Source organism: Ursus americanus, chromosome X (assembly GCF_024610735.1).
Source record: "Ursus americanus isolate L20-20 chromosome X, mUrsAme1.1.p, whole genome shotgun sequence".
Taxonomy (NCBI): domain Eukaryota; kingdom Metazoa; phylum Chordata; class Mammalia; order Carnivora; family Ursidae; genus Ursus; species Ursus americanus.
The window spans coordinates 61,064,814-61,090,120 of NC_142164.1; the positions used below are offsets into that span (position 1 = coordinate 61,064,814).

The 25,307-nt window shown below is 42.8% G+C and overlaps 1 pseudogene; it reads left to right on the forward strand.

Annotated features, from left to right (window-relative positions):
• Nucleotides 1–25,307, forward strand: LOC123789781 (toll-like receptor 13; annotated as a pseudogene).

A 25,307-nucleotide genomic window follows, 5' to 3' on the forward strand; every position in this document is an offset into this window, starting at 1 on the left:
ATGAGCGACAGTGGGAACAGGTTGAAACTGGGAAGCAAAGCTGGAGAAACTTCGGGCAGCACACATCAGAAAGTAGATTGGCAGATCTGAGTGTTTTGTAGTTCTATTTTTTTTCTGTGTACCAGAAATGCCACACACTGATAATGGGTTTAATTGCCTGACGGATGTAAATGCAAATCACGGTAAAATGGGTGGCTTTAAAGCAAGGACTCTATTCATTTATGTTAAGGTAGAGATGACCTGTAAACCTTGTTTTTTGCCCCTACCATGTATCTTTTAACTGGACTAAGATCCATAGACCCCCTCCAAATGCATTTCCAGTGGTGGAATTTCAGGTATCATCCCAAACAGTGAGGGAAGTGTTTTATTGAGCAAGGGTGAGAAGAGGGTTGGGGAGCCTGTTAATTCTTTAAATTAGATCAAATACGCATTCGCTGCCCCTGCCTCCATGTGCTAACTTTGATTATAGGAGAAACAACACTGGTGTTTGCTGACACACGTAGAGATTGCTTTGGAAATGGATTTGGTTTAGAAGTTAACTTTGGGGGGGGGGCGCCTGTGTAGCTCAGTTGGTTAAGCAACTGCCTTCAGGTCAGGTCATGATCCCAGTGTCCTGGGATCAAGTCCCGCATTGGGCACCGGGCTCAGAGGGGAGCCTGCTTCTCCCTCTGCCTGATGTTCCCCCTGCTTGCGCTCTCTCTCTCTCTCTGACAAATAAATAAAATCTTAAAAAAAAAAAAGAAGTTAACTTTGGGACACATTTTCTTTTTTTAGCTTTCTCGAGGCAGCTGTGAAGTATTTGTTAAGAGAGAGAAATTTGAACTAAACACCTTTCTTTTTTCTCTTTGCAGCAAAGTCAAAATGGAAGGGCCATGCGTTCAAAAACAAGCATCACACACGTAAAGGAACTTCTGTTTCTAACAGTAGCTCTGAGGCCTGGGGCCAGCAAGATGGGCTCAGAGAACCTCCTGCCTTCCCAGCAGCTCTGGTTCGTTCTAATCGGGTGTTCCCTACGGTCTTTGGCAGAGACATGCGTGCTCAGTAGATGCACACAGGACGAGTCGGACCTTCCCCATGACGTCTGCATTTGGAAGGAGATCACCACCCGGACAGATGCCGTTTGTGATATCCCTGGACACGCTGCTCAGCTCGGCCTGACAGAACCAAATTCAGGTTCTTCCTCCTTATTCTGTCACTAACATGTCTGCTCTGGTGGACTTGCAACTGGAATGGCATTCCATTTAGAGGATTGATGAGAGGGCCTTTCAGGGACTGGAAAACCTGACCCTTTTGAGTTTAGAAGAAAATAAGATTCAAAGTTCGAACAGCTCCTTTGAGGGCCTGTCCAACTAGTAGACTTTGCTCCTGAGCCACCATCAGATTGCCCGTATTCACAAAAATGCCTTTGTCCCTCTTGCCAAACTAAAAGATTTAAGCTTATCTCAAAACTTTATTACCGATTTTTTCCCGATATTCTTAAAGCAGTCCAGCATCTTCCACACCTGGAATACTTTGATCTTACCAACAACAGCATCATCTCCTTGGACCACAGGCCTAGGTCACTGGTCCTCCTGACCCAGCTAAGCCTGCAGGGGAGCAAGCTAAGGGAATTAAATTTGACTAACCTGACCACTCTGGATGTCTCTCTGAATAGCCCTCATGTCATCCCGAATGGAGATCTGGAAACTAACCCAACTGAGGAGCTTGAATCTGAGTGAAGTGTTGGTGACACTGGAGATGCTTCTAGCTGAATACCTACAGAATCTAAGGCAAAGAAACCTGAATAACCAGGAGTTTAGGGGTGGTCACTAGAACTTAAACACAGTTGTGTCCCCTCCTCAGAATCGTACCCATATTAGAGAATTTGGTTTTTCAGGAAAATGCCGCTGATGCAGGGGGCATAAAGTGCCTTGCCAACTAGACCAGGCTTTTGTCCCTTGACCTGAGCCAAAGAAATGATCTGGTTTACCTCAATGACAGTGAGTATGGTGCTGCCCAGCCTTGGGCATAGCCTTGTATAGCCTGGATCTAAACTAGTGCCAACTTCCCTTTGTCCGCAGCAGGACCTAGAGTACCCTCCAGAACTTGAAATCCTTAGACTTGAGCCAAAACAGGCTTACCAGATTTTCCAGACTTTGCATTTTCACCCTTGAGGTACCTACCTACAATCTCTCTTTTTCTCTAGAAATCCCATCCATAAGGTGGCCTTCTATGGGCAATATTCACTGAAGGAACTCAAGTTGGCTGAGTGCTGAATAGTGAAAACGGACAGATACTCCCTTGCTCAGTTTCCAAATTTAGAGAGTATAGATCTTGGAGGCAACAATATTCGTACTCTGGAGCATGGAACCTCTCAGTTTCTGAAGAAACTCCGTTTTGATTCTCTCCCCAAACTGCCTGAAAGCTGTAGAGAAGAATGCATTTCCTGACCTCACTTACCTCTACGAACTTGGTCTGGCGTACAATTCTCGTCAAGTTTTTAGGCAGGCTTTTTCTTGAGCCTTGAAAATCTAGAAGTTTTGAGTCTAAGCTTTAATAAACTTAAATTAAGCTTTTTGAAACCACTAGGTATCGTCGGGTTCAGAGAGCAAGCCACGAGACGGGGAATGAAGAGATGACTCCAGACACCTTAGTAGGAGAAAGGAGAGGCCTGGGGACCAGACGCTCTAGTGGCGAAAGGCCCTGAGCCAGGCTTTGTCTCCGCTTTTATTAGGGTCTTAGCAACATATCAGGTGCAAGCGCTAAGCAAGGAGGAAGGTGTAACCTTAATGGTCAGGATAATATATGGGGCAGCGTGTGATAAGGACGAGGAGGCAAGGAGCCCGTGAAGTACGTGACCACCACAGGTGCCTGTTTTTCTTCAGAATTTAAACATGTACTCCCTAGATGAGAGCCTTGAGCCGCAGTAGGAATCTGGCCGTTTTCAGCCAAGAAACTTCAAAGGAGGCCCAGTGTTCTAGGCACTCCTCTTTGCTTTTCAATTAGTCTCATCCAGGGAGGCACATACGAATCTGATTTTGTCTATCCAGGCACTGTGAATTCCCACACTATACCATTTGGCCAGGTGCCAGGCTTGAAACACGTAGAGCCCATACCATAGAGATGAAGTTCTGTTGGCACCAAACCAAGAGAAGACCATGGTTATGAGGACTGGACTGAAGGAACAGAAGAAGTCAACACTTGCCAGGTCAAAATTAGACAGCATTTTCAAAATATATCAACAAACTCTGGGTATTTGGCTGCTGACAGAGGTAGCTTCAAAGGTAGGGAATATGGGCATTTGCTGTCTTCACTGACTAGTTCTTGAGCCACACATTGTTACAGTCGCACTGAAGTTTGTTCTCATAGAGATCAAAGTACATCTGAAACTTCAGATTCTCCAGATGACATTGATTATGACGTTGAGGTTGTTAAATCTTAAAGAGAAGACCTGAAAGCTTTCCAAGCCAGAGAGCATGCCAGGAATCAATGACTCTAAGTTGTTTTCCAGGCACAGCATTTATAGTCTTTTCAGTTTTAGGAATAAAAAATTATTAAACAGAGATTTTGGTCTTCAGCTTTTGTTCCTGAGATAGCCAACTTTGTGAGATTCATCAGGGAATCAAATTGGAGGTGGTCCAGAAATACCACAGAATTTTTTCCTAGGAGTAGCTCCTGCAAGCCATTCAGTCTTTGAAAAAAGTTGGTTGGAACAACCAAATCCCATGTACTTGTCCTTCTCAGTTGAGTTGTTTCAAAGACCAAAAGTTCATAAATGGAGGAAATGGCAAAGTCCTAGTGGTTTCACGCCTGTGGGAATTCACAGTGCCTGGATAGACAAAATCGGATTCGTATGTGCCTCCCTGGATGAGACTAATTGAAAAGCAAAGAGGAGTGCCTAGAACACTGGGCCTCCTTTGAAGTTTCTTGGCTGAAAACGGCCAGATTCCTACTGCGGCTCAAGGCTCTCATCTAGGGAGTACATGTTTAAATTCTGAAGAAAAACAGGCACCTGTGGTGGTCACGTACTTCACGGGCTCCTTGCCTCCTCGTCCTTATCACACGCTGCCCCATATATTATCCTGACCATTAAGGTTACACCTTCCTCCTTGCTTAGCGCTTGCACCTGATATGTTGCTAAGACCCTAATAAAAGCGGAGACAAAGCCTGGCTCAGGGCCTTTCGCCACTAGAGCGTCTGGTCCCCAGGCCTCTCCTTTCTCCTACTAAGGTGTCTGGAGTCATCTCTTCATTCCCCGTCTCGGGGTTTGCTCTCCGAACCCGACAGTATAGGACAAAGGAGTTCATCTATCATGGCTTTATCTCTTTCACTGCTACTGCTGGGCAGTGGGTATACGAAGAAGAACTTGTTCCAGCCCTAGAAGAAGGTGGCCAGCCCACCTTTAAGCTCTGTCTTCATCACTGGGACTTTGTACCAGGTAAAGACATCTTTGAGAACATCCAGAATGCCATCAACACCAGTTGGAAAACCTTGTGTGTGGTCAATAACCACTATCTGCACAGCGCATGTGCCAAAGGGAAAGAGAGCTGGCCAGCATCAAGATGTTTTACGAGCGTGAGGATGTTACTAGCCTGATATTCCTGGAAGAGATCCCAAACTATAAGTTACCCAGCTACCACTGACTCAGGAAACTTGCGAAGAAGCAGACATTTATTACCTGGCCAAACAGTGTTGATGAGAGGCTACTCTTCGGAGCTCATAATAGGAATGCAATGGGCAGGGGCGCCTGAGTGGCTCAGTCAGTTGAGCGTCTGCCTTCAGCTCAGGTCATGATCCTGGAGTCGCAGGATCGAACCCTGCGTTGGGCTCCCTGCTCAGCGGGGAGTCTGCTCCTCCCTCAACTCATGCTTTTTCCCCTCTCACTCTCCCTCTCAAATAAATAAATAAAATCTTTTAAAAAAAGTAATGCAATGGGCAACAAATCTGTGGAGATATACAATGTAGGGTTAATTGTGGCCAAGTGACTAGAAGTCTTTGCGACCACAAATCCAATGTCGCCCAAGGCGTGGTCTAGGCTAAGAGAGTGGCTGAAGGGAAAAGGGCACGGGGTGCTCATGACCCTGAGCCTCAGATCATTTGGTTAATGTCCATCAGGCAACTGGAAGAGTGAATGGGGCTGCTTGAGGAAGCTTCAGGACCAGTGTTCCCACTATTAGGGGATTAGATATTTAAAAAGTGTATCTGTTTTATTAAGAGGAAGGTTGGGAGACAAGTCGCCTGCAAGTCTAGGGACCAGGAAGCCCTCACATGTGCCTGAGAACATTGCTCAGCTAGTTTATCCAAATCAGTTCCTGTCAAGATAGATTGACCTGTACTTCTAAACACCTGTAACAACAGAAAAAAACATATACATGGCTCAAGTAAAGCAAAAGAAAAATGTTGAAAATCGTGTATTCCTCTTCAGGGCTTAAGGTTCAAAAGGTCAACTTTTTCCTCTAAGTCTGAGCCCAAGAGTTGGAAGAGTCCAGTGTGGATGCATCCATTTATTTAATGGGAAGCAGCCTTTATGAACTAGCAACACAATGATGGCTGCAGAAGCTATCGTCTAGCTGTGGTAAAACAGACTTCATAGAGCAGTTTCTGTCAGTCACCTTAAACGGAGGTGTAGAGCTCCAGTGGTTTCACACGTCAGGCACCAGACACAGCAGTGTCCTATAGCCAGCAATGCCTCTCGGAAGCAATACCCACCTGGGAGCCATGGCTCTGGTACTAGGGAAAAGTGCTACCAAGTCCTTGAGCAAGAGGAACCATGGTGACCTAGTGGAGATCAGCTTATAATGGGAGTAGTAGGGAACCAACATTGTCCTCTTCTGATTGCCTCTCCATCAGGGCTTGGTCCTTTGCTACTGGCTTTCTTCTCCAGTCTTCCCCTTATCCCTAAAACTCTGGGAAGAGTTTGCTGAGGAAAAGGCCTTGAAAGGAAGAGTTGTTAGCAGCTGGGGTAATCAAGAGTTTAATTCAGTGGGCCTTAGCCAGGCCTCGTTGCACCATAAACGGCCCCCTGTGTGAAGAGAGGTTGGAACGTTTTGGACAGGACTTCTGTTAAACCGTGATCAAAAAATCCAAGGGCATTTGTGCTGGAAATTGTGAGTCAGCCTTCTGGGTGTGGGGCCCTGAGTGACTGTACTGGTCACAAAGCAATGAAGCTGGCCCTGTTTGTGATTACCAGTCAATGAATAGGCTTTGCTCCTCACAACTTAAATCTCCAAGTGGGAAAACGGTGGGTATTTCCCCACAGAACATATTAATTCGGTAAGGGGATGGATGATTAGTTCTTTAAACAAAACTCTCTCTGCAGCTTCTGAGGTCATCTAAGAAAAGAAATGGCACTGTCCTTCATAGTAAAACAAATACCACCACCATCACAGATAAAATAGGTCTTCTGTCATTCTTGTTGTTTTAGTCTTTGAAGGGATCAGTGAAGTAATTCAAAGCATACTAATTATATAATGGTTTGCATTATGTCTTTACAATGTATCAAATACTTACTTAGCTGGCATATATGGAAATTCATTTCCTAGACCAAGTTACTAGAACTACAGGTATTTTTAAATGAAGCCACTGGGTCTGTAATTTACTTCAAAAGATTTTTGGAAATGATTATGTAGTTAATTTCTCTGTCAACAAATCTGAAGTAGTAAGCGGTTTAAATTGGAACAGAAAAAAATTTAGGGGGCGCCTGGGTGGCACAGCGGTTGAGCGTCTGCCTTCGGCTCAGGGCGTGATCCCGACGTTCTGGGATCGAGCCCCACATCAGGCTCTTCCACTATGAGCCTGCTTCTTCCTCTCCCACTCCCCCTGCTTGTGTTCCCTCTCTCGCTGGCTGTCTCTATCTCTGTCGAATAAATAAATAAAATCTTAAAAAAAAGATATAAGGGATATGAGATGAAAGGTAATATAGTGAGGATAAATTTCTAAGCATGAAACTATAGAATTGTTCATAGAATCCCAGAAGGGATCTTTATGATTGGGTAGATTGAATTATTATGATGAGGGAGCAGAAGGCTGGCTGAAGACAAAGCATAAGCTGACACCTTGCAACCTCCCTCCACGCCCCCCCCCCACTCCTGGGTGGGACAGCTGTGACATTCTTCGGGGAAGTTCCCAACTATTTTAATGCTAATGCCTCGCTAGCTGGAATAACAACCTTAACTTGACAAAGGCAAGGCCTCCGGTATCCTGTGAGTCTTCTTTAACATATGAAAGTACTTTCTCAACTTCCCTTTTTCCTCACCTCCCCCAACCCCATATATATAATCAGCCACCCCTCACAACCCCGGGGCAGCAGCTCTTTCTGCCCCATGCTTTAATAAACCACCGTTTTGCACCAAAGATGTCTCAAGAATTCTTTCTTGGTCATCAGCTGCGGACACCACCCCACTGAACCTCACCTATATTCCAAAACCCCCATCAATTATGTCTAAAATAACATTCATTCTAGGGAGCACCTGGGTGGCTCAGTCCGTTGAGTGTCTGCTTTTGGCTCAGGTCATGATCTCAGGGTCCTGGGATCGAGCCCCGCATCGGGCTGCCTGCTCATCGGGAGCCTGCTTCTCCCTCTGCCTGTGCCCCTCCCTGCTTGTGCTCTCTCTGTCTCTCAAATAAGTAAATATTTTTTAAAAAGAACATTCATTCTAATTGTTAAGGTAAAATAAAAATAAAGGAGGCCTTGGAAGCTACTTATGTGTTCATTTGAAGCAGTAGGAACTTGAGTGAGTTAGAATTAGCCTAAGGTAATGGAGATACACAATGCAGGAGTGAGAACAGTGTGGAGGATCGACTCCCTCTGGAGCTGTAGAAACAGGTGCACAGATGTGTCTGGACGCCAACAGCTGTAAAGGTTTGTTTGCAGATGAAAAAGCTTACACGGACCCAATAATGTCACTTGTTCCAATTATCTTTGATTTTACTGTACTGTACCTCCAGGAGGAAATGAAAGAAGCCTTCGATAGGTGGCCCATTGCATCCTAAAGCATTTAGGAAGAATGGGGATAAAGCTATTACGGATTATGGCAGTTCTAAATCCAGTCCTAACAATTTTGTAGCTTTCAAATAAAGTTCTCAATAGAATCTTTCTAAATTGAAAATTATTAAATAAAGTGACATGGACAGGATTCTAACTGGGGGAAATGGTTTCCCAAGGTAAAAGATGTTAACAAGCATTTAGTGAAAAGCCACAGCTTTTAGGCTCAATGCCACAGGTGCTGTGTGGGCTACAAACATAGCTAAGGTATGGCCCCTAGCTTGATGGAGTTTGCTTTCTAATTAGGAGAAGATAACATATTTATGTAAAAAGATAATTCAAATGTTAGGCACTGGGGTGGTTAAAATGTCAAGTGAATATACAGACAGAAAATGCTATATTATCTAGAGCAGGGAAAGATGGCCAGAAGCCAAGTAGCAGTAAGATATGGCAATTAATACGAGATGACCAAGGTTTGAGGCTTGACTCGACCTCTTAGGAACTGCAGCCCTGTTACTCAACCACTCAAAACCTCAGTTTTCCATTCTGTAAAATCAGGAAAATTGTAATAGCTTGTTTCTAGGCTTCTTTAAGGATTAAATTTAAGGATGTATAGAAGGCCCTAGCAGGATGCCTGGCCCATAAATGTTAGCTAAGAAACGCACCTTCCTTAGATTGACCTGGGGCAGAAAGAGCAATGGGTGTCTGAGAATGGGCTTTTACTGAAGAGAAGCAGCTAGAAATATAGAGGCCACCAGCTTTGCCCACTTCACTATTTGACAAAAGACATCCCTAAGGGGAGACTTGGGTTGTTTCTCCTGAAGATGGCAGCTTTGTTGACACTTCAAGCTTTGTAGAGTACTGAGGGACAGATTTTCATTTCATTACTTACCACCACTTGATATGCCCAACCTAATTTCTATAATCTAAACTACCTGAGGATGTCCAAGGCCCAAGCCTGCAGCTTTTTAGGTCCAGAAAGAAGATTCCAGGTTACTGGGATGGAGTCATGAAAGGAAAGTCGATATCCAAGGAGAGAAAGAGGAAGTGAAGCCCCGGAGTTTCCTTGCTCTCTCCTGCATAGCACTGCCACCTGGTGGTCATTTACTGAATTATACCCTCTCCCCACCCCCTCCCCCCCCAATCAAGGGTCTTGTCTTAATGTGCAGCCTAGTGCTGAGAGAACAGACTGACACATTGTATTCCTTTCCTGTGACTGTTGTAACAAATCACTACAAAACTAGTGGCTCAAAGCAACAGAAATTTATTCTCCCACAGTTCTGGAGGCCAGAAGTCCAAAATCAAGGTGTAGGCAGGCCCTGATCCCAAAAGAAACTGTGGGGGAGAATCTGTTCCTTACCTTCTCCAGATTCTGGGGGCTGATGGCCACCATCCCTGAGCTTGTGGCCACATTACCCCCGTCTATGCCTCCGTCTTTACACGGCCTTCTCCTCTTCTGTGTGTCTGACCTTCTTCTCCCTCTGTCTTATAGGGACACTTGTAATGGCATTTAGGGCCCACTGGGGAAAAAATCTAAGATTTTCTCTTCATTTTAAGATGCTTAATTCAATTGGCATCTGCAAAGACTCTTTTCCAAGTAGGGTTACATTCATTGATTCCAGGGATTTGATATGGGTATCTTTTGAGGACCATTTTTTGGCCTAACATTCACACCTCTCTTTATTATCTTTTGATTCATTGTTGGTAATTAATATGTAAGATCTATTTGCTGGCCAGTGGTCAGGTTATCACAGAGGACTCTGGGCACATGGGTATAGAAGATAGTTCTCATCCTTCAAATCTTCTATATAAATAAGGAAATGGGTACTCTTAAACATTGCTGGTGAGACTGGTAGAGTTGGTAAAATCTTTTTGGAGAACAAATATATACATATATATATATATATATATATATATATATATATACTTCTATCCAATAATTTTACTTCTAGGAATCTATTTTAAGGAAATAATCAGAATACAGGAAGTTTCATACACAAAAATATTCCTTATATCCTTTTTTACGGTACTCTTGAGTGTTGAAAACAACTCAAATATTTACCTTTAGTTGAATGAATTATGGTTCATCTATGATGGAATATTTTATAGTCCTGAAAAAGTGTGTTTACGAAGAATAGGAATACTTTATATATATGCACATTGTACAAATACTAATTCTAGGCTGAATCAAGATTTCAAAAAATATATATAACCTCTTTATGCCCATTTATACATACCAAACTCTCAGAAATTGTGCATAAATATTTAGATGGCATAACAACTTTATTAAAAAGCATAAGCATCATTTCTTTTATTTTTGTATTTACCTAGCTCAGTAAAACCTTGCCACTTGAAGCTAAATATTTTCCCTCAACTTTTGTTCCCAAGAAGTTATGCTTAAAGATTTGTAGCTATACGAGTCTGCGATACATGCTGAATTACTACTGGAGCTGCAGCTGTAAACTGAGTGACTGTGGGTGATGCCCTTGTCCCTAAAGGCTATAAGGGACTTTGACAGAACCCAATAGAGTGGCAGCACTGCCACTGGTCCTGGAACTTATGGTACTTGGATTTTAGTCCTGATACAGATGAGACTTCTTTTTTTAAAAATTTATTTATATATTTTTAAATTTTACTTATTTTTTTAAAGTAATCTCTGGGTGCCTGGGTGGCTCAGTTGGTTAAGCAACTGCCTTCGGCTCAGGTCATGATCCCGAGGTCCTCAGATCGAGCCCCGTGTCAGGCTCCCTGCTCGGTGGGGAGCCAGCTTCTCCCTCTGCTTGCCGCTCCCCCTGCTTGTGAGCGCTCTCTCTCTCTCTCCCCCCCCCATCAAATAAATAAATAAAAATCTTTTTTTAAAAAAAGTGATCTCTATGCCCAACGTGGGGCTCAGACTCACGACCCTGAGATCAAGAGTCGCATGCTCTACCGACTGAGCCAGCCAGGCGCCCCCAGATGAGACTTCTTAACATTACATTTTGTTCATTCTCTAAAGTGCTTAAAGTGAATTCATGGCAGAAACCTCAATAAAGGCCAATGTAGAAAGATGTTCTTATGTCGGTGTTTTAAAATATATGTGGGAGATATACTGAAGATGGTGGAGGAGTAGGGGACCCTAAGTTTCCCTTGTCCCTTGAATACAGCTAGATGGTCATCAAATCATTCTGAGCACCTGTGAAATCAATTGGATATCCGAGAAAAGAAATGCTGCAATTCTACACTTAGAAAAGTGACCACTTTTTGGAAGGTAGGAGGTGCAGATAATTGACTGTGGGGTGATATATTGGAGGATATGGTGGAGGGGAGGCTACCGCAAAGGATTATAAGCAGCGGAGTGCAAAATCGGAACTTTTAGAAGTCGGCTACAGTGGGGTAAGCCCCGGCTTAAAGGTGCTCGGGTGGCGAAGTGGGGTGAAATCCCAGGTGGGACTGTGTTGTCTCAGGATCCCCGGGGTCACAAGAATAACAGGGTGCCTGAGGGCCACAGAGCTCGCAGGCATAGGAGCTGGGAAGCCGGCTGAAACAGAGTGCCTAGGTGCCGGCATTCTGCTGTGTGTTGCCATAAACTGTGTACTCCTGCACGGTTGTGGGACCACTTTACCAGCAGGGGTCCAGCAAAAGATAGAAGCGTGGTGAGATCCTCCTCCCTTGCTCGGGAGGAACTGGGTGGGTTCACACCACAGGAGTCTGTAAAATTCAGAGATTTGAAACTTAGTTGCATGCCTAAGATAAAAAAGCGCTGTCAAAGGCGGGGTGAACACAGAGCTCAGATGGAAACTGGGGAGGCAAGAGTGATTGACTGCTTTTCTGTGAGAGATCACTAAAGAGTGGGGGGCACAAACTTTCAGCTTTGGGGCTAGAGGGCGGGACGCTGCCGTTTTTTCATCCTGCCCATCGGTGCTGAAAGCCTTCAGGGAGCAAAACAGCACCACCTAGTAGAATCTGGAGGCGCTTACACTGACCCTGGCCCCCTGGCAAGAGAGGCGCATTTCGCATTTCCGCCTGGGCAAGGGCACAGGAGACTCAGCGCAACAGGCCCCTCGCCCAGAAGACCAGCAGGAACGACTGGTCCACACCAAGTTTCCTGATCATAGAGAGCTGCAAAGCTTCAGCTCTTGGGGAAAACAGTATACAGCATCCAAGGTTGTTTTTTTTTTTCATTCTTAAGTTTTTCAGTATTATTTGTTCAATCATTTTATTTTTTCAGTTCTTTTTTACCCTTTTTTAAATTTTTATTTATATATATATGTTATATATATTATTTTTTGTTTCCTTTCATTGTATTTTATTTTATTTTATTTCTGTGTGTGTGTATGTATGTGTGTGTGTGTGTATATATATATATATATATATATATATATGTATATATATATATATATATATATATATATATATATATATATATATATAGAACATATATGTTTTTCTTTCATTTTTATTTTGGATCTAATTTCTTTTAACAAGCAGACCAAAACACAGCCAGGATCTAGTATTTTTTTTCTTCTGTTTTGTTCCTGGTTTTATTTTTTTCTTGTTTTTTTTTTTTCTGGTTTGTTTTGTGTTTTTTTCTGTTGTCATTGTTGTTAGTCGTTTTCTTTCTTCTGTTCTTTTCTGAACAAAATCATGAAATGGAAAAGTTCACCCCAAAAGAAAGACAGGAGGTAGTACTCACTGCCAGGGATTTAATCAATACAGATATAAGTAAGATGTATGAACTAGAATTTAAAACAACAATTATAAAGATACTAGTTAAGCTTTAAAAAGGCATAGAAGACACTAGAGACTCCCTTACTGTGGAAATAAAAGCACTAAAATCTAGCCAGGCCTAAATTAAAAAGGCTATTACTGAGATGTAGTCCCAAATGGAGACTCTTAAAAGGAGGATAAATGAGGCAGAAGAGAGAGTAGGTGATATAGAAGATAAAATGATGGAAAATAAGGAAGCTGAAAAGAAGAGAGAATGAAAATTACTGGATCATGAAGGGAGACTTAGAGAACTCAGTGATTTCATAAAGCGAAATAATATCTGGATAAGAGGGGTCCCAGAAGATGAAGAGAGGGAGAGAGGAACAGAAGGTTTATTTGAACAAATTACAGCTGAGAACCTCCATAATCTGGGGAAGGAAACAGGCATTCAAGTCCAGGAGGCACAGAGAACGTTCCTCCAAATCAATAAAATTAGATCAGCATGTCAACATATAATAACGAAGCTTGCAAATTTCAGACATAAAGAGAAAATCTTGAAAGTAGCTTGGGACAAGAGGTCTTTAACCTACAAGGGTAGACACATAAGGGGCAGCAGACCTGTGCATGGAGACCTGGCAGGCCAGAAAGGACTGCCAGGGTACATTCAGCATGCTAAATGGGAAAAATCTGCAGCCAGGAATACTTTATCCAGCAAGGCTGTCATTCAGAATAGAAGGAGAGATAAAGAGTTTCCAGGACAAAGAAAAACTAAAGGAATCTGTGAACAGTACATCAGCCCTGCAAAAAATATTAAAGGGGATCCTTTGAGCAAAGAGAGCCCCAAAGCAATAAAGACCAGAAAGGATCAGAGACAATGTAGAGGAACAGAGACTTTACAGGTAATACAATGGCACTAAATTCATATTTTTCAATAATTACTCTGAATGTAAGTGGACTGAATGCTCCATCCGATCAAAAGACATAGGGTATCAGAATGGATAAATAAACAAGACCCATCGATATTCTGTTTACAAGAGATTCATTTTAGACCCAAAGACACCTCCAGATTGAAAGTGAGGGAGTGGAGAACCATTTATCATGCCAATGGACATCAAAAGAAAGCTGCGGTAGCCATCCTTATATCCCACAAACTGGATTTCAAACCAAAGACTGTAGTAAGACATGTAGGGGGGCACTATATCATACTTAAAGGGTCTATTCAACAAGAAAATCCAACAACTGTAAATATTTATGCCCCTAACTTGGAAGCACCCAAATATTAACCAACTTATAACAAATTTAAAGAAACTCGTTGATAATAATGTGATACTTAACACCCCACTCACTGCAATCAACAGATCATCTAAGCAGAAGATGAACAAGGAAACAAGGGCTCTGAATGACACACTGGACCAGATGGACTTCACAGATACATTCAGAGCATTTCATCCTAAAACAGCAGAATACACATTCTTTTCGAGTGCACATGGGACATTCTCCAGAATAGATCACATACTGGGTCACAAATCAGGCCTCAACCAGAACAAAAAGATTGAGATGATACCATGCATATTTTTAGACCACAATGTTATGAAACTTGAAGTCAACCACAAGAAAAAATTTGGAAGGGCCACAAATATATAGAGGTTAAAGGGCATCCTACTAAAGAATGAATGGGTCAACCAGGAAGTTAAAGAAGAATTTAAAAAATACATGGAAGCAAATGAAAATGAAAACGCGACCATTTAGAACCTTTGCGATGCAGCAAAGCTGGTCCTAAGAGGGAAGTATATTGCAATACAGTCCTTTCTCAAGAAACAAGAAAAGTCTCAAATACACAACCTAACGTTATGCCTCAAGGAGCTGGAAAAAGAACAGCGAAGAAAGCCTAAATCCAGCAGGAGAAGAGAACTAATAAAGATTAGAGCAGAAATCAATGATATAGAAACCAAAGAAACAGTAGAACAGATCAACAAAACTGGAGTTGGTTCTTTGAAAGAATTAATAAGATCAATAACCCCCTAGCCAGACTTATCAAAAAGAAAGGAGAAAGGACCCAAATAAATAAAATCATGAATGAAAGAGGAGAGATCACAACCAAAACCGAAGAAATACGATTATAAGAGATGGACATTTACGATGTTTCCATGTCTTAGCTATTGTACATAATTCTGAAATGAATGTAAGGATATGTAATATTTCTTTGGATCCCAAATTCTTAACAGCTACTTAAGTCATTGGATATATAGGTGGAAGGGTGTAAGCAGTAGGGAACAAGGCTTGTTGGACGATACGAAGAGAAATGCTTTGTTTCTTCTATGTAATACCACTATCTACGGTGGAATTTCTGCATGAGTTACTTTGAAGAAAAAATTATTTTCTTAATCCCTCAGTCTCTAGTAAAGCCACCTATGTCTTGGCATTATTCTGGGAAATTATTTCTTTCCAAAATTCCTTGTCTACTGCTGGGATGCAATCAAGGGTCAAAGAAAACGACATAACTGTGAGAAGCTCTTGGTACATGTTCCCGTTGCTCGCCTTTCTGCATTCAGATTTTCTTTAAAGTAATAAACTTCTCTTTCAGGAAGCTTCAAAATCTCAAGATGATTGCTCTGAGCTCCTAGGACATGTGCCCAAAAGCAAAAGGCATCTTCTTCCTCCTCAGACCTCATCCTTTTGTATGTTTGTATGGGAACTGATCGAGTTTCCTCAGAAGTGCCAAAGTCCTGCCTGGCATGTTTTGTGAAACAAGCAGGTTTTTAGTGAGATTTCACCTTCTGTCCATCACAAGTTCCTCCAGATTTCTTGCTCCCTGGGAGCTCCTGGGATCGTTCAGCTGGTTCAAGCCCTGTGTTGGGAGCAATTCCAGCCAATGTGCCTGGAATGGCACATGCTGCTTGGTCAGGTGAAGCCTCTCTTCTCTTTCTTTCCTGGAACTGACATGATTCATCCTCATCTCGGTCCCAGGTGTGTTTGAGCCTTGTGGGCAGCCTGTCTGACCTGCTTCCTTTCCCTCTGACTCCTTTCTACCACAAACGTGGTTGCCCACTTGAAGGGATTTCCATGTTGCCCTGCATTTTCTTTGGTTTGGGGTGCAGAATTTGTTTCTTTCCCCTGATGATGGCCAAGAGAAGCTTGTGAACAGGTTGAATCCTGACACTGCCACAGCATCAAGACTGATTCAAAATGATTACAAGAGGGTGGGAAGAAGAAACCCCACAAAAACCCTTGGCAAAACTGAAGGATTTCTAGCTGGGTCTTGGTAGTTGAAACTTAGTACTCTCTCCTTCACACATCTCTAGAGTATCAGGGGCCCAGATTGCCTTCTACAATATGTGTCACACTCCAGAAACTTGCGGGTCCCCCCTCCTTTCATAGTCCAGTGTTCTTCTAAGTACTAAAGGTTTCAGTAGAGCTGTGGCTCAGAAAAAGAGATAAAAGCAGAATAACATATTTTGCAAAAACATCGTAATGGGGAGGGGTTGGGATACCCCTGGACGAAGTCTTTCTGTGTATGTGTGTATGAGAAGACACCCCCTAGCATGCTTCCTGAGGTTTGGGGCAATGCCTTCTCGGCAGGAGGTGTGGGGGGTAAGGACTCTCTTTTGACTTTTTCAATACTCTCATTCATACCATGTACCCTCGCTTGTTTTATGATAATAACAATAGCCAATAGCAAAACTTCGAGAGCATTTATGTGCCAGGCATTGTAATAAGTACTTCAAAGGTATTTATGCAGCTAACAAATAACTCTATGAAGGAAATACTATTATTGCCCCAGTTTTTAGATGAGGTTATCGAGACACCGAATAATTAAATAAGTAGCCCAAGGTGACCCATCCAGTAAGGAATGGATCTGTGATGGTATCTCTGTTCACCCAGGCACCTGTGTGGCTTCTCTTGATCGAAAGTACTTTCTGCTGGTGGGTTTGGGCTAGTGTCTCCTCCTCCTTGGGATTCTGGATCTTTCTTACTCAAGCCACTGCCAGCTCTTCTGAACACCGCATATGTTCTGAGCCTATACCTTCGTGGAAAATTATTTATTTGGACTGAAACAATTTAGAAAACAACAAAAAATTTTAAATGAAGTCACACTAAGTGACACCGCTCCTAAAACAGCAAGACATCCTCCCCTTCCTTGCCACTCAGAGATGGCTTCTTTACATATTTCCTTCCAGAAACCATTTGCGATTAGCTCTCCCAACTGAGCAGCAAGAACAAAGTTAAAGCCATACTCTGGATCATCATATAAGCCATTTATAGGAGAAATTCATGATGCTAGTGTTATTTTTGTGGACAAATATACTGATCTGGAAACTTTGATTTACACAAGCTCCTCCAACCAAACACAGCCCATAAGCCAATGAAGTGTGATTCTACAAGGAAGGAACATTTATTTTTATGTACTTTATTATCTCCCTAAAAATAAAAAAAGAATTATATTTTTGTCAGATGCTTTTCCTAAATCTCCTAAATCAGTTCACAACTCTCTCCCACTTCTCTTGGGTCTGACATGAGGCCACCCAATTTCCCAGTCAGTGCTACCAGAGAAACACCTGGGGGGAGGTGGAAGGGAGGAAGGAGAAGCAGATTTAGGAGTGATTTGCTTATGATACTGTGATAACTCCGCCTAGGAGCAGGGATGGGCACGGGAGATGGCCAAGTCTTGACTTCTGTCTCGCAAAATTCACAGACAGTAAAGGTGTTCTTTCAATAAAAGGGTCAAAGTATTGGGTTTTTTTTATTTTTTTGAGAATGATTTCTTGTTATGATGAACCAGATATACGTAAGTCCACTGTAAAACTGGAACAGTGGACAGAATATGGTTGAACTTATTTCCCTCAAGGGAAATAGAGAGAGGGTCAAACAAAGCCAATGAATGGAGAAGCCCAAGATCGGTTTGGTATAAACATAAGGATAATAGCATTTCGGCATGGATAGCTTCTGACCCCTCCCAGCAGGTATCCGCCATCATTCTATCCCTTTCTTTTCTGAAGCGTCTGCAACCGAACGGCTATTTCCTCTCTATTGCGGGTATAAGCCAACCCAACAGTATCTCTGTGGACGCGATACAAAGCCAAGAGGGAGAGGGAGAGGAAGAGAATCCCAAGCAGGCTCCATGCCCAGTGTGGACAGGCTGTGGAGCTCCACCTCACAACCCCGAGTTCATGACCTGAGCCAAAACCAAGAGTCGGAGGCTCAACCGACTGAGCCACCCAGGCACCCTAAAGGCATCTTGGTGGTGCTTTTTTAAGCACAACTTTCACTGCTGACTATGCAGCCATCTTCAAATCTTGAGAATCAAAGGAAATGGATGCCAGTGCGTCTCCCAGGGCTGCCACCATGGCTGCAGCACATAGGCCAGACCCAGCCGAACCCGAGTTGACTTGGTGGGTGGTTGGTTAGAGGTATAAGCAATAGGTTGCTAGGTTAGCTCCTTGTTGCTGGAAGGCTATCTGGCCGGCCAATCCACCCGCTCACTTGGTCTGCCCTTTCTGTGCCATCACGGCCACCACCACCAGGGACTCCTGCTCAGTGTCCAAAACAAAATGGCTGCCACATGAGATTTCTTATCGGTAGTAATTGTTTGTTGTTTTATGTCATGAGAAAATATGGGTAAGACATAAAGAAATTACAGAACTTATGTATTTTGAAGTCTTAGCAGGCACTCTTGATGTCGAATGATAATTCCATCCCCCTTGCTTGTGACTAATTTAGGAAAAGGCATGTGATGCAATTTTAATCAATGAGACATGAAGTGGTTTCTGCTTGGAGCTTCTAGAAATGTTTCCTCACTCTTAAAAAGTGGCACAAGTGAAATATCACTACCTACCTTTTCGAACCATCCCAATCCACTGGCAAAGATGTGGAGCAACTGGAATTCTACTATATTGCTGGTAGGAAAGTAAACTGGCACAACCACTCTGGAGAAGAGTTTGGCCATTTCTTATAAACATACACTTACTGTCTGACTCAGAAATCATACTCTTGGGCATTTACCCTAGACCAGGTTTTCTCAACCTCGGCACTGTTGACATCTCAGGCCCACTAACTCTTGGTTGTGGGGAGCTATTCTATCCGCTGTAGGGTATTTAGCAGCCTCCCTGATAGAGGCATCCCAGTAGATGCCAGTAGCACTCCCCTGCCCCCCAAGTTGAGACAACCAAAATTTCCTAGACATTGCCAAGTATCCCTTGGGGGGCAAAATAGCCCCTGGTTGAGAACCAAATCCCTGGAGAAATGAAACATGTTTGTCTAAAAACCTGTACCCAAATGTTTATGGAGGGTTTATTCATAACTGCCAAAAACTAGAAATGACTCAAATGTCTTTCAATGGGTAAATGAACAAGCGAACGTCGCTAAAGCCATGCAGTGGAATACTAGTCTGCAATGAAAAGGAAAGAGCCATTAATACACCCAATAAATTCAAGGGACCCCCAAAGGTATTATGCTGAGTGAAAGAAGTCAGTCTCACAACATTACACTCTGTATGATTCTATTTATACGGCATTCTGGAAAAGACAAAATTATAAGTACAGAAAACAGATCCGTGATTACCAGAAGTTAGGAATGAAGGGAAGGTGTGACAAAGGGATAACATGAGGGAAGTTGGGGGCCTGGTGGCAGAACTCTTCTATATACAGATTATGCTGGTTGTCACACGTATTAAAGCTTATAAAACTGTATATCAAAAGAATCAATTTTATTGTATGTTCATTTAAAAAGTAAAAATTTTTAAAATAAAAAGGTTAAGAAAAACCATGGCACAAAGGTTTTGGATGTTATTAAATGAGGATGTGATTCCAGGAGCTTCTATAGCCATCCTGGCCTTGACAATGTCAGTGACAGTCAACATTGGAACCGCCCCTCTCAGGACTTCTTGTGGTGTGAGATAATACATTTCCCTGATCCTGAAGGCCACTTCCAGTTTCATTTTCTATTACTTGTAGCTAAAAGCGTTTCCTCAAAAATAGATGTTAGATGTTATTATTCATCAACCTGTTAACATTTCATTTGGTTTTAAAAAGTAAACATTGAACCTCTAATAAATTATATTGAAATAATTAAATGCAATATTAATGGAGAACAAAGTAGAAGTTTTTCTTTTAATAAAAAAGATCATGAATGATGGAACCTTAATAACTCCTCACATCAATACAGCTTTTTACATCTCAAAAGCATCTTTACATCCACCATTTCACTTGCTCCTACAGATACCATATGAGTGAGGCAGGCATCATTTATCCCATTTTAGTGGTGAACACATACTCTGTAAATAATAGGTAACATGTTTATGGTCAATACCTTAACACAAAACAGTAATCAACGGTGCAGCTTTATTGTAGGAGTGTGTTGGAGGAAGTATTTTTGGATACAGGAGGCCACTGTGAGTAGTTTTTATGTTCTGAGTGAGACAGGAAACCATTAGAGGCTTTCAAGCAGGAGAATGATTCCAAGGATCACTCTGGCTGTTGGATTGTGAATAGACTACAAGGGACAAGCATGGAAGCAGCAGTGAATACAGACCTGAAGGAAGTATCTCCTTATGGGAGGATAAGATGAAACAGTTTAAGGAAAGGGAGAGGGTGAAAAAAGTTTCTTGAGAATTCTAGGCAGAAGGAGCTGCGAGTGCAAGGACCGTAAGGCAGCAGTGTGCTTGGTGTACTCAAAAAACCGCAAGGAAGGGGTCCCTAGGTGGCTCAGTCGGTTAAGCGTCTGCCTTCGGCTCAGGTCATGTTCTTGGGGTCCTGGGATTGAGCCCCGCATCGGGCTCCCTGCTCAGTGGGGAGCCTGCCTCTCCCTCTCCCGCTCCCCCTGCTTGTGCTTTCTTGCTATCTTTGTCACTCTCCCTCAAATAAATAAATAAAATCTTAAAAAAAACCAGCAAGGAAACCAGTGTGGCTGGAGTGGAAGGAGTGAGAGGGGAAAATATAGGAAATAAGATAGGAAGGTGGGGGGCACAGGTTAAATTTGAGGCCTACTTGTGGAAGCACAGAGGCTTGTTGGGGATTATTGATGTAAGACAGATGAAAAATGATGTTGGACTGATTGCACCTGAGTGGGAGCAGTGGCAGTGGTGAGGTGTCAGCTTCTGAATGTAATTTAGGAGGCAGACCTGACAGGACTTGCTCTGGATGGCTATAGCATGTAATACGGAACAGGAGGACAGTACAACTTTTGAGTCACCAAATCAGATCTATACATGTTTGCCTTTGTATTTTTAAAAATGTGGACTGTGCCTCTTGTGGCAGCAATGAATGTAGCACCTGGTGTTTTTTGTTTGTTTTTGTTTTTACAGATTTTTATTTATTTGAGAGAGAGAGAGAGCACGCGAGAGCACGATCGGGGAGGAGAGGTTGAAGCAGGCTCCCTGCTCAGCAGGGAGCCCAACGAGGCTCTTGATCCCAGGACCCTGGGATCGTGACCTGAGCCAAAGGCAGGCGCTTAACCGACTGAGCCACCCAGGCGTCCCTCTAGTACCTGTTGATATCTTTGAGACATCCTCACCTTCCTAGAGGATAGGGTGAAAGAGTACTCAAAAGAAAAAAAAAAGGCAAGGAAACATGAAATAGGTAGCAAAAGATCCTGAAAACCTCAGAAGGAAATTAAATATAACAGGGACACAGATTATGCTTTCATACCCTTCCAGACTCTGAAAGAGAGAGGAAGATCTGTGAAGTAATAGCTAGTTACATAGATGGTGTTAAAAACCAGGATTTGACCTCAATATCACCAATCATTAGGGAAATACGAGATACCACCTAACACCCATTAGGATAGCTATTATAAAAAATACAGAGACAACAACTGTTGGAGAGGATGTGAAGAAATTAGAAACCTTGTGCAGTGCTGGAACGTAAAATGGTGTAGCCACAATGGAAAACAGTATGGCAGTTCCTCAAAAAAATTAAACATCGAATTAGCATATGATCCGACAACTCCACTTCTTGTTATATACCCCAAAGAATTGAAAACAGGGACTTAAACATCTGTTCACCCGCCCAGGTCCATAGTAGCATTATTCACAAGAGCTAAGAGGTAGAAGTGGGGCGCCTGGGTGGCTCAGTGGGTTAAGCGTCTACCTTCAGCTCAGGTCGTGATCCCAGGGTCCTGGAACCGAGCCCCACGTCAGGTTCCCTGCTCAGTGGGGAGCCTGCCTCTCCCTCTGCTTGCTGCTCCGCCTGCTTGTGCTCCCTCTCCCCCTCAAATAAATAAATAAATTTTCGCAGAATAAAAGTGAAAAATAAATGTCAAAGGAGGAAGCAAGCCAAGCGTCCACTGAAGGGTGAATGGATACACAAAATGTGGTATATGCATACAATAGAGTATTATTTGGCCTTAAAAAGGAAGGAAATTCTGAGACACACTATAACATGGCTGAGCCTTGAGGACGTTACGAAATAAACCCATCACAGAAAGACAAATACTATATGATTCCACTTACATCAGGTAGTTAGTGCAGTCAAATTCATAGAGACAAAAAGTAGAATGGTGGTTTCTAGGGGCTAGGGGAGGGAAGGAATGGGGAGTTATTGTTTAATGAGTACACAGTTTCAGTTTTGCAAATAAGTTCTGGAGATGGTAGGTGGTAAGTACAATATGAATGTACTTAATGCCATTGAATCATACACTTAAAAACAGTTAACATAGCAAATTTTATGTTATTTATACTTTACCACAAGTTTTTTAAAAAGTTTTTTAAAAAGAAAAAAACACAGGATTTGGTTTTCTGGATTATGACTAATAACTCAAGAAGGATAAGCCCTAGGAATCTCACAGAGAACATCTTTGAGAATAAATGTTTGTCTCACTTTATTTTCTTTGAATAGATTTCTAAAAATGGAATCCCTGAATCTAAGTGTTTGAATATTGGTAAACTCTCCTTTTGAGGTATATTGCCAAATTGTACTGTGGTAAACGTGCAACAACTTAAGCTATACCAGGAAACAGAAAACCAGAGAAAATATTTGTAACGAACATAACAAAAGGTTAATGGTCTTAATAGGAAAATACAAATGGATAAGCAAAATACACTAAGATCAGAATAGGTAAATTGGTAATAAAAATGAACAGACATCCTATATAAAGACACACACACACACACACACACACATACACAAATGGCTTTTAAAATTATGAAGTGGTCCTACCTCACTGGCATCAAAGAAATAAAAATTAAGGGGCACCTGGCTGGCTCAGTTGTTAAGCATCTGCCTTCGGCTCAGGTCATGATCGCAAGGTCCTGGAATTGAGACCCACATTGGGCTTCCTTCTCAGTGGGGAGTCTGTTCCTCTCTCTCTCTCCCTCCTTCATTGAGGGTTTTTATCAAGAATGGATGCTGTATTTTGTCACATCCTTTTTTTTGCATCTATGAGAGGATCCTTAACCTTTTATTAATGTGGCGTATCACACTGATTGATTTGCAGATATTGAACGACCCCTGCAGCCCATGAACAGAGCCCATTTGGATGCGGCGAATGATTCTTTTAAGGTACTGTGGATTTGATTTGCCGGTATCTTGTTGAGAATTTTTGCATCCATATTCATCAGGGATATAGGTCATCTCTAATTCTCCTTTGTAGTGGGGTCTTTGTCTGTTTTTGGACTCAAGGTAACGCTGGCCTCATAGAAGGAGTTTGGAAGTTTTCCTTCCATTTCTATTTTTCGAACAGTTTGAGAAGAATCAGTATTAACTCTTCTGTAAATGTCTGGTAGAATTCCCCTGGGAGGCCATCTGGCCCTGGGCTTCTGGGAGATTTTTGATGACTCATTCCATTTCTTTGCTGGTTATGGGTCTGTTCAAATTTTCTATTTTTTCCTGTTCCAGTTTTGGTAGTTTGCATGTTTCTAGGAATTTATCCATTTCTTCCAGATTGTTCAGTTTGTTGGCATATAATTTTTCATAATATTCTCTTATACTTGCATTTCATTGGTGTTGGTTGTGATCTCTCCTCTTTCATTCATGATTTTATTTATTTGGTTCCTTTCTCTTTTCTTTTTCATAAGTCTGTGTAGGGGTTTTTCAGTTTTAATAAGCGTTTCAAAGAATCAGCTCTTAGTTTCATTGATCTGTTCTACTGGTTTTTGTGTGTGTTTCTATATCATTTATTTCTGCTCTACTCTTTTTCGTTTCCCTTCTCCTGCTGGCTTTAGGTTTTATTTGCTCTTCCATTTCTAGTTCCTTTAGGTGTAAGGTTAATTTGTGCATTTAAGACTTTTCTTGTTTCTTGGTACTTTCCTGTTGCAGTATACTTCCCTCCTAGGATCATCTCAAAGGTTTTGGATGTTGCATTTTCATTATCATTTGCTTTCATGTATTTTTAATTTCTTCTTTAATTTCCTGGTTAACCATTCATTCGTCATTAGGATGTTCTTTAGTTTCCATGTATTTGTGGTCTTTCCTAATTTTTTCTTGTGGTTGACTTCAAGTTTCATACCATTATGGTCTGAATAGATGCATAGTATGATCTCAATCTTTTTGTACTTGAGGGCTGATTTGTGACCCAGTATGTAATCTGTTCTGAAGACTATATCATGTGAACTCGAAAAGAATGTGTATTCTGTTGCTTTAGGATGAAATGTTCTGAATACATCTGTTAAGCCCATCTGGTCCATGGCGGCCTGAGTGACTCGGTTGGTTTAGCTCAGTCATGATCTCAGGATTGTGGGACCGAGGCCCTCCTAGGGCTCCACTCTGGGCATGGAACCTGCTTAAGAGTCTCTCTTTCCCTCTCCCTCTGCCCCTCTCAGCACCCCCCCCCCCGGAAACAAAACAAAACAAAAGGAAACTGGATCCTATTTCCCCTAGAGCTGAAGCTTTGCAGCACTCTATGATCAGCAGACTTGGTGTGTGGGAGGGGTTCATACTGGTCGTCTGGAGAGTGGGACTTGGGGCGCGCTGATTCTCGGGCTGACTTGCCCTCTCGGAAATGCACTGGCAGGGCACAGGGGGGTCGGGGTTTGGTGTAAGCAGCTCTGGTCTCCACTTGGTGGTGCTGTTTTGCTCACTTAAGTTGGTCAGTGCCGATGGGCGGCAGGGGGCAGCAGGGTGCGGCGGGAATGGTGTTACTCTGCGGTCTTGTTCTCGGAGCGCCCACCAGTCTTCCGGAAGCCCTCACAGAAGAGTAATCACCCGTGTTGCGTCCCCGGCTTCCATCAGATCCCTACCTGCGTCTGAGCTGTCCGTCTGCCAGGCGGCACAGTACTCCTGTGTTTTAGCTCAGGCATGTGGCTGGGTTTCAAAACCCCAAATTTCGGAGATCGGCTTGGCACAGACCTGTGCTGATCCTCTGGGGGAGGGTCTCGCTTCGCTGTTTGCCAGGTGCCAGCACGTCCCAGAGGCTGGCCGAGGCGGCACAGCGGCTCGGGGTTTATGGTAAAGCACAGCAAAAAGCCAGCACCAAGGTTCGCCGGTCAGCCGGCATCCCTGTTCCTGTTAGTGATCGGAGCAGCTCAATGGAGCCTGCCGGGTCTTTTGTCCCCAGCAAGGCCAAGCCATCTCTCCCAAATGCACCCCAAACAGGGCAACAGTTTCTTCCCCTGCGACGCAGGGGATCCTCAGACAAGGGTGCCCACTCCCCGGGGGCCGCCCTCCTTCCCCACCAGAGATCCCCTAAGCCGGCCAGTCGAGGCCCTGACGATGGCGCGGACCTCTAA